Source organism: Dasypus novemcinctus, chromosome X (assembly GCF_030445035.2).
Source record: "Dasypus novemcinctus isolate mDasNov1 chromosome X, mDasNov1.1.hap2, whole genome shotgun sequence".
NCBI lineage: Eukaryota > Metazoa > Chordata > Mammalia > Cingulata > Dasypodidae > Dasypus > Dasypus novemcinctus.
Window position 1 is genome coordinate 145,074,217 of NC_080704.1, and position 13,679 is coordinate 145,087,895.

Genomic DNA, 13,679 nt, shown 5'->3' on the forward strand with positions numbered 1-13,679 from the left:
ATCCTCTCCAACACTTGTAGGTTTCTGGTTTTTAATAGTGGCCATTCTAGTAGGTATGAAATGATATCTCACTGGGTTTTGATTTGAACTTCCCTAATATCTAGTTATGTTGAACATCTTCTCTTGCGCTTTATAGTCATTTGTATTTCCCCTATGGGAAAAATAGTGATTCATGTCTGTTCATTTTTTAATTGGGTTTTTAGTCTTTTAGTTGTTGAGATGTAGGATTTCTTTATATATTCCAGATATTAAACCCTTACTGGATATGTAGTTTCCAAATATTTCCTCTCATAGAACAGGTTGTCTTTTCACTTTGTTGACAAATTCCTTTGATGCAGAAAAGTTTTTAACTTTGAGGAGATTGCACTTAAATATATTTTTTCTGTTGTTGCTTGTGCTTTGGGTGCAAAGTATAAGAAAGTTATTGCCTACCCCAAGATAATTTTTTCAGGAAAATAATAATTTATTTTGATTTTAATGGTTGTTTCAACAAAATATTTCATAGAAGAATAAGACATATATACAATAATTAAAGAATGATAGAAGAAGTTATGAGATACCGCAGATAAAGTCAATCATCATCCATCAAAACAAAAATTTGACAATTGAGGAGAAATCACATATAACAATATAAAAGTACAAATGTAAGATAGCTTTAATTTAAATATACACATATAGTTTTCCATATATATTTGCATGTAAATGCATAAAATATTTAAAGTTGTATTGAGACAAAATAATCACCCAAACTTTTCATTTCATTATAATTTGTATAACTTAGACAAAAATCATATAAACCACATTTTATATTTTTCCTTTCACAGAAAATTCAAAATTACTATATGAAACATAAGCCACCTTTCCTTAAGTAGAAAGAGGAGAGCAAAGTCAAGACACATTTTTTTAGTGTTTATGTTATTAATATTATACCTATTTCTTTTCTAATATTTTTATTGTATTTTTAAAGATGCATAGGTCACACAAACTGTTTCAATAAAAATATGAAGTTCCCACATATCCCACAGCCCACCTACCCCCCACTGTTCCCACACCAATCACCTCTTTCATCATGTGGCATATAGATTGCATTTGATGAATACAATTTGGAGCACAGCTATACACCATGGATTATAGTTTATATTGTAATTTACATTTTCCCCCAGTCCATTCAGTGGGTTATGGCAGGATATATAATGTCCTGCATCTGTCCCTGCAATATCATTCTGGACAATTCCAAGTCTCCAAAATCCCCCCATATTACACCTCTTCTTCCCTCTCCCTGCCCTCAGCATCTCACAGGGCCACTGTCTTCACATCAATGATATAATTTCTTCCAGTGTGAGAGTCACGATAATTCTATAGTAGAATACCAGTAAGTCCACTCTAGGGGTTATGGCAGGATATGTAATGTCATGCATCTGTCTTTGCGATGTAATTCAGGACAATTCCAAGTTCCAAAAATGCCCCTTTATTCCACCTCTTTTCCTCTCTCCCTGCCTTCAGCAACTCCAGTGGCCACTGTCTTCACTCCAATGATATAATGTAATCTCTTGCTAGAATTATAATAAGTCAATAGTAGAATAACAGTAAGTCCACTCTAGTCCATATTTTAATTCCCAGTTCTGAGATTTCTCCACCTCTAATGGAGAGGGGGCTTCTAACCCATATGGCTGATGGATGGGACTCTTGCTTGCAGTTGTAAACACTCTTGGTTCATAAGTATGATGGTTCTCCAGCCTCATCTCCTTGTTGTCCTGGGTGAGTCCCATGAACAGGAGCATAGGTATTGTAACTCTGCTGAGGCTCAGGGCCCAGCTGGCACATGGACAGCCCAGAGACTCAAATCTCTTGAACATACACTTACCACGTCCAGTGCCAACTAAAGTTTCAAATAAAAAGGACAGAAGAGACATATGTAGAGAAGTCACATCTGAGTTCAACACTGTGACACTCAGGAGCATAAATTCCAAAGTAAGGCTCACTGGAAAGGCACCAAACTTCAGAGACATGTGCCATGACTGCAGGACCTGGGTGTCTCAGGAGCCCCATTAATTGGTGTAGTATCTACTTTGACTGTCTATGAGATTCTGTTGAGATATTTATAACTGTTACCTCGCTGATGACCTCCTGAATCACTTTTAAGTCTCTTAGCCATATAAACTCATTTGTCTTTATATTTTTGTCCTTTTACTCAATGTCTTTTTTCAGTTGTATTACCATTCAGTGCTTGATAATAATCCCTCATTGCCAGGGAAGCTCATCCCCAGGAATCATGTCCCACACTGGGGTGAAGGTAATGCATTTATATATTGAGTTTGACTTACAGATTGGCCACATTTGAGCAACATGGAGTCTCTCAGTAGGTAACTCTTAAGAACCCTACAACACGAGGCTAAGTTACAATTTCAAGAGCCAAAGCCTCATAAGCATAGTCATCAATATCAAGCGCCCATCAATTGGCAATCCTTCTTCACTAGTTCTTGCACCTGTACTTGGGGGATTGTTGCTGTTCCATTAGAGAATGCAGCAGAGCTCCCCAGAAAGGGAATTCAGTATTCTTTCAGTTGTTGTGTAAATCTCTACCCACTGTGGCAATGCCCCATGAACATCAACAACCTCTTTCATCATTGTGGCACCTTCATTGCATTTCGTGAATACATTTTGGAATACTACCTCATCGCATGGATTATAGTTTACATTGTAGTTTACACTCTCCCCCAGTACATTCAGTGGATTATGGCAGGAGTTTTAGGTCATAGTAAAGCCACATACAAAATATAGGGGACTCACTTCTGTCAGACACCCTCTCCCTTTTCACCCTTTCCTAATAATAACATTTTTACATGTGGATGATACATTTGTTACAGCTGATGTACAAATATTAAAACACAGCTACCAATCATGTTCAGTGATTAACATTATGGCTTACATTTTAGACCATAAACATTTTATAAATTTTTGATGAAATTTAACATGGCCTGTATCCATCATTGCAAGATCATACAAAACACTTCCATTGCCCCCTAACTAACCCCTTTTCAATCAGTTTTATTCCTCATTCCCTTTCCCCTTGTGATCAACATCGACCACCAGGCTTCTCTCCTTGAAGGACAAGATACATAGATACCTGCAACAACACTGAGGGCTTGACACACTATTCTGTCCTCTCCTATTAGGGTCTGCCCATGCTCTCACAAGACACACTCCCTTCTGAAAACATATCGCACCTCCCCAGTACGAGAGTCCAAAACCTTCCCAATCATTATTTGGGTCTCTTCACACTGATACAACACACTATGACAAAATGGTCAGTTGCACACTCTCTAAAAGAGTGCCCCAGGTGATCCTCATCCAAATTACCTCCCATCCAAAACCCTAAACTAGTAACCCTTCCTTGTCATATTTCCAAAAGATTTTTCTCAATATTGTACCTTCAACCACGTACTCTCCAATCCCCAGTGTTCAGCTGTCCCCTTCCCCAACTCTCCACCCAGTTCCATGGACCTTCCAATTCATCCTTCCTAGTGTAACCCTGTCAAGCTCACACCACCCAACCCAATATTATCCCTACACCCCAGTCATATTCTTTCACACCACAACTACTAAATTCCAACGTGTTATAGATTTCACCCATGTGAGTGTTGGCTCAAAACCTTTTTCCTCCTTTCTATTTCCTGTATACCTATCTTACAGGTTCAAACTCTCTGAGTCAGTTTGATTTCCTTAATTCATATCAGAGAGGTCATGTAATATTTGTCCTTCAATGTCTCATTTACTTCACTCAAAATAAGGTCCTCAAATTTCATCCAGGGAAGCAGACTTGGCCCAGTGTTTAGGGCATCTGTCTACCACATGGGAGGTCCGCAGTTCAAACCCCAGGCCTTCTTGACCCATGTGGACCTGGCCCATGCACGAAAGGAGTGCCCTGCCATGCAGGGGTGTCCCCGCCAAGGGGAGCCCCATGCACAAGGAGTGCACCCCGTAAGGAAAGCCACCTAGCGTGAAAGAAACTTCAGCCTGCCCAGGAATGGCACCACACACAAGTAGAGATGACACAACAAGATGATGCAACAAAAGAAACACAGATTCCCACGCCACTGACAACATCAGAAGCAGATATAAAAGAAGACACAGCAAATAGACACAGAGAACAGACAACAGGGGTGGGGGAGGGGAAGGGGAGATAAATAAATAAATAAATAAATAAACCTAAAAAAATAAAGATTCATCCATGTTACCCCGTGTGTTAATACTGTATTCCTCCTTACAGTTGAGTAATATTCCATTGTATGTATGTGCCACATTTTGTTTATCCATTCATCTGTTGAGGGGCATACAGTTCAATTCCAACTTTTGATAATAGTGAATAATGCTACTATGAACATTGGTTTACATATATCTGTCCATGTCCCTGCTTTCAATTATTCTTTGTATATAACCAGCAGTGGAATTGCTGAGACATATGACAGATCTAGAGTTAGTTTTTTTGTGAACCATAAATTGTCCTCCAAAATGGCTGGACCATTCAACATTTCCACCAGCAGTGGATGAGGCTTGACATTTTTTCACATCCTCTCCAACAATTGTAGCCCACTGTTTTTTTAAATGACCTCCAGTCTAATGAGTGTTAGATGTTATCTCATTGTTGTGCTTTTTTGCATTTCCCTGTGATATTGAGCATCTTTTCATATGCTTTTTAACCATTTGTATTTCTTCTTGGAGAAGTGCCTGTCCAAATCACTTGCCCATTTTTAAAATAGATTGTTAGTCTTTGTATTTTCAAGATACAGGACTTCTTTATACATGCTGGATATTTGGATCTTATCAGATATATAGTTACCAAATATTATGTGCCATTGTATAGGCTTTCTTTGCACTTTCTTGACAAACTCCTTTCAGGCACAAAAAGTTTTAATTTTGAGGAGTTTCCATTTATCTATTCTTTCTTTCACTGTTCATGCTTTGGGTGTGAAGTTCATGAAGCCATTTCCTATTACAACTTCCTTCAGATGCTTCCCTACATTATCTACCAATGTCTTTATGATCTTGGTTTTTATATTTAGATCTTTGATCCATCTTGAGTTGATTTTTGTGTATAGTGTGAGATGGTGTTCCTATCACATTCTTTTGGATATGGGTATAAAATTCTTCAAGCACCATTTGTTGAAGAGACCCTTCTCTCCCAGTTGAGTAAGCTTTCTGACTTTATCAAATATCAGATGACTGTATACGTGAGGCTCTATATCAGAACTCTCAATCCCGTTCATTGGACAGGATGTATATGCCTGTGATAATACCATACTGTTTTGAACACTGTAAATTTATAGTTTATTTTAAAGGAAGATAGTGTGATCCCTTCAATTTCATTTCTTTGTTTCCATATCTTTAGCTATTTGGGGCCTCATGTCCTTCCAAATAAATGTCCTAGTTTTTTTTTTCCAATTCAGTAATAAATTCTGTGATGATTTATTGCAATTGCATTAAATCTGTAGATTAGTTTGGGTAATATAGACATCTTAATGATATTTAGTTTTCCTATCCATAAACAGAGAATATACTCCCATTTATTTAAGTCACTTTTTCTCTTTAGTTTTTATTGCTATCTTTTTTAAATGTACATAAATGTCACAAAATGTTACATTAAAAAATATTAGGAAAGTGATAATAACTGAAAGTGGGAGGATTGCATCCAGCATCCATGTGGATTCTGAGCCTCCTCTTGACATAGAGGTGCAATGGACACAACCAATCCAATATCCACATAGAAGAGGTGGCATTGGATTGGGAAAAGTGGACATGGTGGCTGATGGGTATGGGGAAAGGCAGGAAGAGATGAGAGGTGAAGGTGTCTTTGGGACATGGAGCTGCCCTGGATGGTGCTTCAGGGGCAATCACCAGACATTGTAAATCCTCACAGGGCCCACTGGATGGAATGGAGGAGAGTATGGGCCATGATGTTGACCATTGACCATGAGGTGCAGAGGTGCCCAAAGATGTACTTACCAAATGCAATGGATGTGTCATGATGATGGGAACGAGTGTTGCTGGGGGGGGGAGGGGGGGAGAGGTGGGGTGGGGGGTGGGGTTGAATGGGACCTCATATATATATTTTTAATGTAATATTATTACAAAGTCAATAAAAATAAAATAAAATAAAAAAATATTAGGTTCCTATATACCCAACTCCCTACAACCCCCATTTCTCCCACATCAACAAAACTTATTTCATAAGTGTGGTACATTCATTTCATTTGATTAATAAATTTTGGAGCACTGCTACACAGCACTGATTATAATTTATGTTGTAGTTTATACTCTCTCTCAGTCCATTCAGTGAGATATGGCAGGATATATAATGTTCTGCATCTGTCCCTGCAATATCACTCAGGAAAACTCCAAGTCCAGAAAATACCCCCATATCATACCTCTTTTTCCTTCTCCATGCTTTTAGCAAATCCTGTGGCCATTTCAATGATATAAATTCTTCCATTGCTAGAGTCACAATAATTCTATAGTAGAATACCAATAAGTCCAATCTAATCCATATTTTTTTTCCTCCATCCTGAGGACTCTGGGTTGGCAATGCCCACTCCACCTCTAAATTGAGAGCAGGCTTAGATCCCACATGGTTGAGGGAAAGGAATCTCCTGCTTGCAATTGTGGACTCTCTTGGTTCCTTGATGTGGTTGACCATTCTCATCTTCTTCTTAGCTAACGTGGGTAAGTCCAATGAACTGGAGAGTAGGTTTTGCAACTCTGCTGAGCCTCAGAGCCCAGCTGGCACATGGACAGTACAGAGATTCAAATATGCTGGGCATACACCAATCCCTGCAACAACCACAGTTTCAATAACATGACAGGAAAGCTTTTGTAGAGGAGTCACATTTGAGTCCAGCTCCATCACACACAGGAGCACAAATTCCAATGTAGGGCTCTCTGGCAAGGCACTGAACTCCAGTGCCATCTGCCATGACTGTAGGACCTGGGTGTCTCTGTAGCCCTCAGAAGCATCACTACCTGTGGTTATATCTACTTTGGCTGTCTCTGAGATTCTGCTGAGACATGCATAAGAGCGACACCTCTGATTACCTCCTGACTCATTTTGAAGTCTCTTAGCCATATAAACGCATTTGTCTTTACCATTTACCCCTTTTATTCAATGTATTTTCCTAGTTACCTCACCAGCTAGTTCTTGGTAGTAATCCCTCACCAACAGGGAGGTTCATCCCCAGGAGTCTTTTCCGATGCTGGGCGGGAAGGTAATGCATTTATATGCTTAGTTTGGCTTAAAGCGTCACCATGTTTGAGCAATGTAGAGGTTCTCAGGAGGTAACTCTTAGGCACCCTGCTGCCCTAGGCTAGTTGAAATTTCAAGCACACAGGCCCATAAGCGTAGTCATCCATATCAAAAGCCCATCACTGAACCATCCTTTTTTACTGGTCTTTGCCTTTACACTTGGGCAATTTTTGCTCTTGCATTGGGGGATGTGACAGTGCTCCCCAGGATGGGAACTTGGCACTCCCGCAGTTGTCATGTGAAACTCTACCCACTGTGTCAATACCCAATGAGCATCCAAACATATCTATGTCCTCTATATGCACCTCCCTCAGGTGAACATGGGAAATTATCAGGTATGTGTTTGAAAGTAACGTGTTGAGAAGGCTCTTTGGAAGATTTGATAGGGAGGGGTTGCTGGTTTGGGGAGTTTGATGGGAGGCATCTGGCATGGGGTTTACCTGAGGCAGGCTTCTGGGGAGTGTGTGGGTGCTTATCTTGTCATAGCATGCTGTGTAAGTGGGCAGAGATTCATACAGTGTGTGTGTGTTGTGTGCCCCCATCCTGTAGAAACCTAGTGTTTTCTGGCAGAGGGGGGTTCCTCTCAAGAGCATGGGTGGGTTCTGTTTTGGGGTAATGGGCTTGTATGTCAAGTCCCCAGCATTGTTGCAGGTATCTATGAATCTTGTCCTTTGGACATTGAGGCTTGGTTTTTGCTATGGGCCCCAGGGAGGGAGTGAGGGGTTGGAGTGCATGGAATAGGGGATTTTGGGGGTGTAGTGAATGTGTTCTGCTTGGATATACAGTGGTGTATGCAGGCCATGTAGAATTTCACCAAGAATTGATAGGAGTGTGTGGTCTGGAGTATGGACCATTATGTAAACCAGAAGTTTAACCACCACACCAGGGAGCCAAGAGTGCCTACAACTGCAAGCAGGAGAATTGCAACCAGCATCCATGTGGAATCTAAGACCCCTCTTGATATAGAGGGAGACTGGACATAACCATCCCAGAGTACACATGATGGAGGAATAGAGTATGGATTACAGTGGAATTACTGATATTCTATGGAACTATTGTGATTAGTAATGGAAGAAATTGTAACACTGATTTGGAGAAAGTGGCCACAGTAGATGCTGAGGGTAGGGAGAGGGAAGAAGCGGTATGATGTGGGGGTATTTTCAGGACTTGGAGTTGTCCTGGGTGGTTGAATGTCCTGCAGGTAAGAATGTCCTGTCATGGCCCACAGGGTCGATTGGGGGAGAGTGTAAACCACTATCCATGTGTTGCGGCAGTGCTCCAAAATGTATTCACCAAATGCCATAATGATGAAATGTGCCACGATGATGAAAGAGGTTGTTAATGTGGAAGGAGTGTAGTGAAGGGAGTGAGGGGTATATGAGGACCTCGTATTTTTTTAATGTAACATTTAAAAAAAATAAAGAAGGAAAAGAAAATTTATAAAATTGTGCAGCCTAAAATGTAAACCATAATGTAACCATGGTGGCTATGTTTCAATATTTTTACATCTGTTGTAGCAAATATAATTTCCACATGTAAAAATATCATTACTGTGAAAGAGGGAAAGAGGGGAGGATGTTGGGTATATGTGAGTCCTCCACATTCCATATGTGACTTTACTGTGACCTAAAACTTTTTTGAAGACATAAAAAATATATGTAAGACAGTGAGGAGTAAATAGAAAGGATTGCCTTGCCACTGTACATACAGGGCAATACCTATTACAGCGATGAAAGGCAAAATGTCAAAAACAAAGTTTTATGATATTTTTCATTTTTTAATACCCCAATTTATTTTGCTTTATTTTAGTTTTTCTAAATTACTGTTTATTTTATTTCTAATCTTTAAACCAATCATTACTATTTCATTTTCCAAATAATTGAATTTTGCAGTATATTAGGCTTCATTTTTGAAGAAGTAAGGGATCACAGAGGGGATCAAAAATGGCAGGGGAGGAGCTTTGGTGGGGATGTTATTAAGTCTTTTTTTTTATTTCCTTTAACAGTGTTGTGTATTTTTCTGTATATAAGTCATTTACAGCATTAGTTAAAATTATTCCTAGGTATTTTATTTTTTTGTTACATTTGTAAATACTATTTTATTCTTGATTTTCTTCTCAGATTGCTCATTATGAGTGAATATAAATGCTACTGATTTTTGCACTTTTTATGATTTATTTTATTTATTTCTACCCCAGTTCCCCCCGTTGCCTGCTCTCTGTGTCCATTCATTGTTTGTTATTCTGTGTCTGCTTGTATTCTCATTAGCTGTCTCTGGGAACATATCTTGGGACCTTCTGGAGTGGGAGAGAGGCATCACCTCAGCTCCTTGTTCTGCTATGTCTTCTTCTTTTCTCTCTCTGTGTCTCTTGCTGCATTGTCTTGGTGCACCAGCTTTCCACATTGGCTAGCACTCCTGCACAAAGTGGCTTTTGCCTGCCTGGTATTCCCATGCAGGTTGGCATTCCTGTATGGACTTGCACACTGCATGGGCCAGCTCACTGCATAGGCTAGCTTGCCCTCACCAGAAGTCCGTGGGCATTGGACCCTGGACCATATGGTAGAAAGGAGCCCAATTGGTTGAGCCACATCTATTTCCCTGATTCTTGCACATTGATGTAAAACCTACAACATTACTGAACACCTTTATAAGTTCTAGTAGCTTTGTTGTAGATTTCTCAGGGCTTTCAATTTATATGATCTGTTGTAAACAAATAGTGAAATTTTTCCTTCTTCCTTTCAAATTTGGATGCCTTTTATATAATTTTCTTGCCTCAGTGCTTGAGCAAGTACTTCTAACACAATGTTAAATAGGAAAAGTGATATTGGGCATCCTTGTCTATTTCCTGATCTTAGAGAGAAAGATTTTAGGATTTACCATTGTACACGATGTTAACTGTGGGTTTATCATGTATCCTTTATCATGTTCAGAAAATTTCCTTCTATTCCTATTTTTTGCCCTTTCTTATCAGGAAAGGGTGCTGTCATTTGTCAAATGGTTTTTCTGCATCTATGGAGATGATGATATGATTTTTTTCCTTTGATCTTTTTATATGGTATATTACACTGATTGATGTTCTCATGTTGAACCATCCTTGCATATCCTGGATGAAAACCACTTGGCCATGATGTAAAATTTGTTTGATATGTTGTTGAATACCATTAGCAAGAATTTGGCTTAGGATTTTAACATGTAGTTTCACTTGAGAGAATGGTCTGTAATTTTTTTTTTTTGGTGGCATATTTCTTTGCCATTGCTATTAGAGTAACATTGACATCATAGAATGAGATAGGCAATGCTCCTTCTACTTTTAAATTTTGGAAAAGTTTAAACAGGATTTGTGTTAGATCTTTCCAGAATGTTTGGTAGAATTCACCTGTGAAGTCAACTCGCCCTGGTCTTGGTTGGGAGTTTTTTGATGACTTATTCTATTTTGTTATTTGTGATTGGTCTGTAGAGTTCATCAATTTCTTCTTTCATCAATGTAGAATGCTTGTGAGTTTATAGGAATTTTTCCATTTCCTCTAAATTGTCCTTCGTCTTGGTATATAAGTTTTCAAAATATCTTCTTATGCCACTCTTTATTTCTGTGGTGTCATTGTTTATAGCTCTTTCCTCATTTTTTATTTTGTGTATTTTCATCTTCTTGCTCTTTTTTTTTAGTCTAGCTAAGCATTTGTCAATTTTATTGATCTTCTCAAAGAACCAGATTTTAGTTTTATTTTTTCTAGTGCTTTCTTATGTGTATTTCATTTAATTTTGCTCCAATCTTTATTATTTCCTTCTTTCTATTTCCTTTGGGTTTACTTTCTTGTTCTTTTTCTAATTCCTCCAGGTGTGCAGTTAGGTCTTCAATTTTACCTCTTCTTTTGAGATATATGCACTTATGGCTATGAATTTCCCTCTCATTACATCTTTCACTGTATCCCACAGGTTTTGATATGATGTGTCATCTTTTCTGTTTGTTTCAAGATAGTTTCTGATTTCCCCTTTTCTGTGTATACTGATTTTGTCTACCAATGTTATTTTATTCTTTCCTTCATCTTTCTATCTTCTGCTCATTCTGGTTGTTCTTACATTCCACCTCTCTTTGTTTAGTCCTCATTTTTCTGTTTTTTTTTAATTTCATATCTCATCTACTTTGTTTTCTTTCTTTCATCAACATTTTTCTTTTTATCCTTTCATTTTTTCTTTCCCTCTCTCCTCATCATTCTGGACTTTCAAACCATTATATATAGCTCTCAAAACAGGTATCATGGACCAATTCAATGAAGTGAAGGAAGAGATTAAGGATATTAAGAAAACATTTGGATACCATACAGAAGAAAGTGTAATCATGCACAGAAAGACAATGAATATGATGGGGATCAACAGCACAATCCAATAAATCAAAATCAAAAATACACTCTCAGCAAATAACAGCAGACTTTGAAAAGGCAGAGGAAAGAATAAGTGATGTGGAAGACAGTATATATGAAATCAAATACATAGTAGAATTGATTGATAAAAAGTTAGAAAAGATCCAGCAGAGACTTAGGGAACTGAATGACAATGCAAAATGCATAAACATACACATTATAGGCATCTCAGAAGGAGAAGAGTAGGGAAAGGGGACAGAAGGGTTGTTAGTGGAAATAATGGCTGAAAACTTCTGAAATCTATTGAGGGAGATGCATGTATATGTCAAGGAAGCACAACAGATCTCAAACAGCATGAGCCAAACAGGCCTACCCCAAGACATACACATGTCAAATTATCCAATGAGCAAGACAAAGAGAAAATACTAAAAGCAGCAAGAGAAAAGTGAACAATCACCTACAAGAGAGGCCCCACAAAACTAAAGTACTGATTTCTCATCTAAAACCATGGCAGCAAGAAGGCAGCGGTATGACATAGTCAAGGTACTAAATGAAAGACTTTCCTACCAAGAATACTGTATCCAGCAAAGTTGGACTTCAAAAATGATGGAGAGTTCAAAATATTCACAGAAAAACAGAAACTAAGAGAGTATGCCAACAAGAAGCCTGCCCCTTAGGAAATACTAAAGGGTGTTCTGGAGGAAGAAAGAAAAAAACAGGAGAGACAGAGTTGGAGGAGAATGTAAGATCAAATAAAATGACAAAAAGTGAAAAAAATGAAACAACATATGACAAATCCAAATCCAAAGAAAATATGGCTAATATAAGTAATTCCTTGAAAGTCATTACACTGAATGTCAATGGATTAAACTCACCTGTCAAAAGACTCAGACTGGAAGAAAGGATAAGGAATTATGACCCATCTAAATGCTGTCTACAAGAAACACAATTTAGACAAAGAGATTCAAGGAGATTGAAAATGAATGGCTGGAAAACAATCTTACAAACAATAACCAATAAAGGGCAGGTGTAGCTATATCAATACCAAACAAAATAGAATTTAAATACAAAACTATTGTGAGAGACAAAGATGGACATTACATATTAGTGAAAGGGATTATCTTTCAATAAGAAAGAACAATCATAAACACTTATGCCCCTAACAAGGGCGCCTCCAAATACATGAAGCAAACACTGGAGAAACTAAGTGAAGGAATAGATGCCTCTACAATTATAATGGGTACCTTTAATACACCACTATCAACTTTGGATAGAACATATCAAAAGAGAATCAATAAAGAAACAATGACTTTGAACAATATATTAGAGGATCTCAACCTAATAGACATATACAGATCATTACACCCAATTACAGCAGGATATACATTCTTCTTAAGTGCACATGGGTCATTCTCCAAGATAGTTCATATGCTAGGACACAAAGAATGTCTCAATGAGTTCAGAAAGACTGAAATAATACAAAATAATTTCTCTGACAAGAGTGGAATGAAGTTCAAAATCTACAAGGGCCAAAGACCCAGATTTGACACCAATATATCGAAGTTAAACAACCCACTCTCACAAAAACAGTGGGTCAAGGAGGAAATCTCAAAAGAATTCAATAACTACCTTGAAACTAATGAAAATGATAACATGATATATCAAAACTTATTAGATGCAACAAAAGCTGTAATGAGAGGGAAATTTATAGCCATAAATTCATACATCAAAAAAGCAGAAAAAGCTAAAAGTGAAGAACTAACTGCACACTTGGAGGAATAGGTAAAAAAAAAAGAACCATAAAGAAAGAAGAAAAAAAGAAATAATAAAAATCAGAGCAGAGCTAAATAAAATAGAAAATAAGCATTAAAAAAAAATAAACCAAGCAAAGAGCTGGTGCTTTGAGAAATCAATGAAACTGACAAACCCATAGCAAGACTAACAAAGAAAAAAAGAGAGAAGATGTAAATAAACAAAATAAGAAAGGAGAAAGGAGATATCACCACTGACCACACAGAAATTAA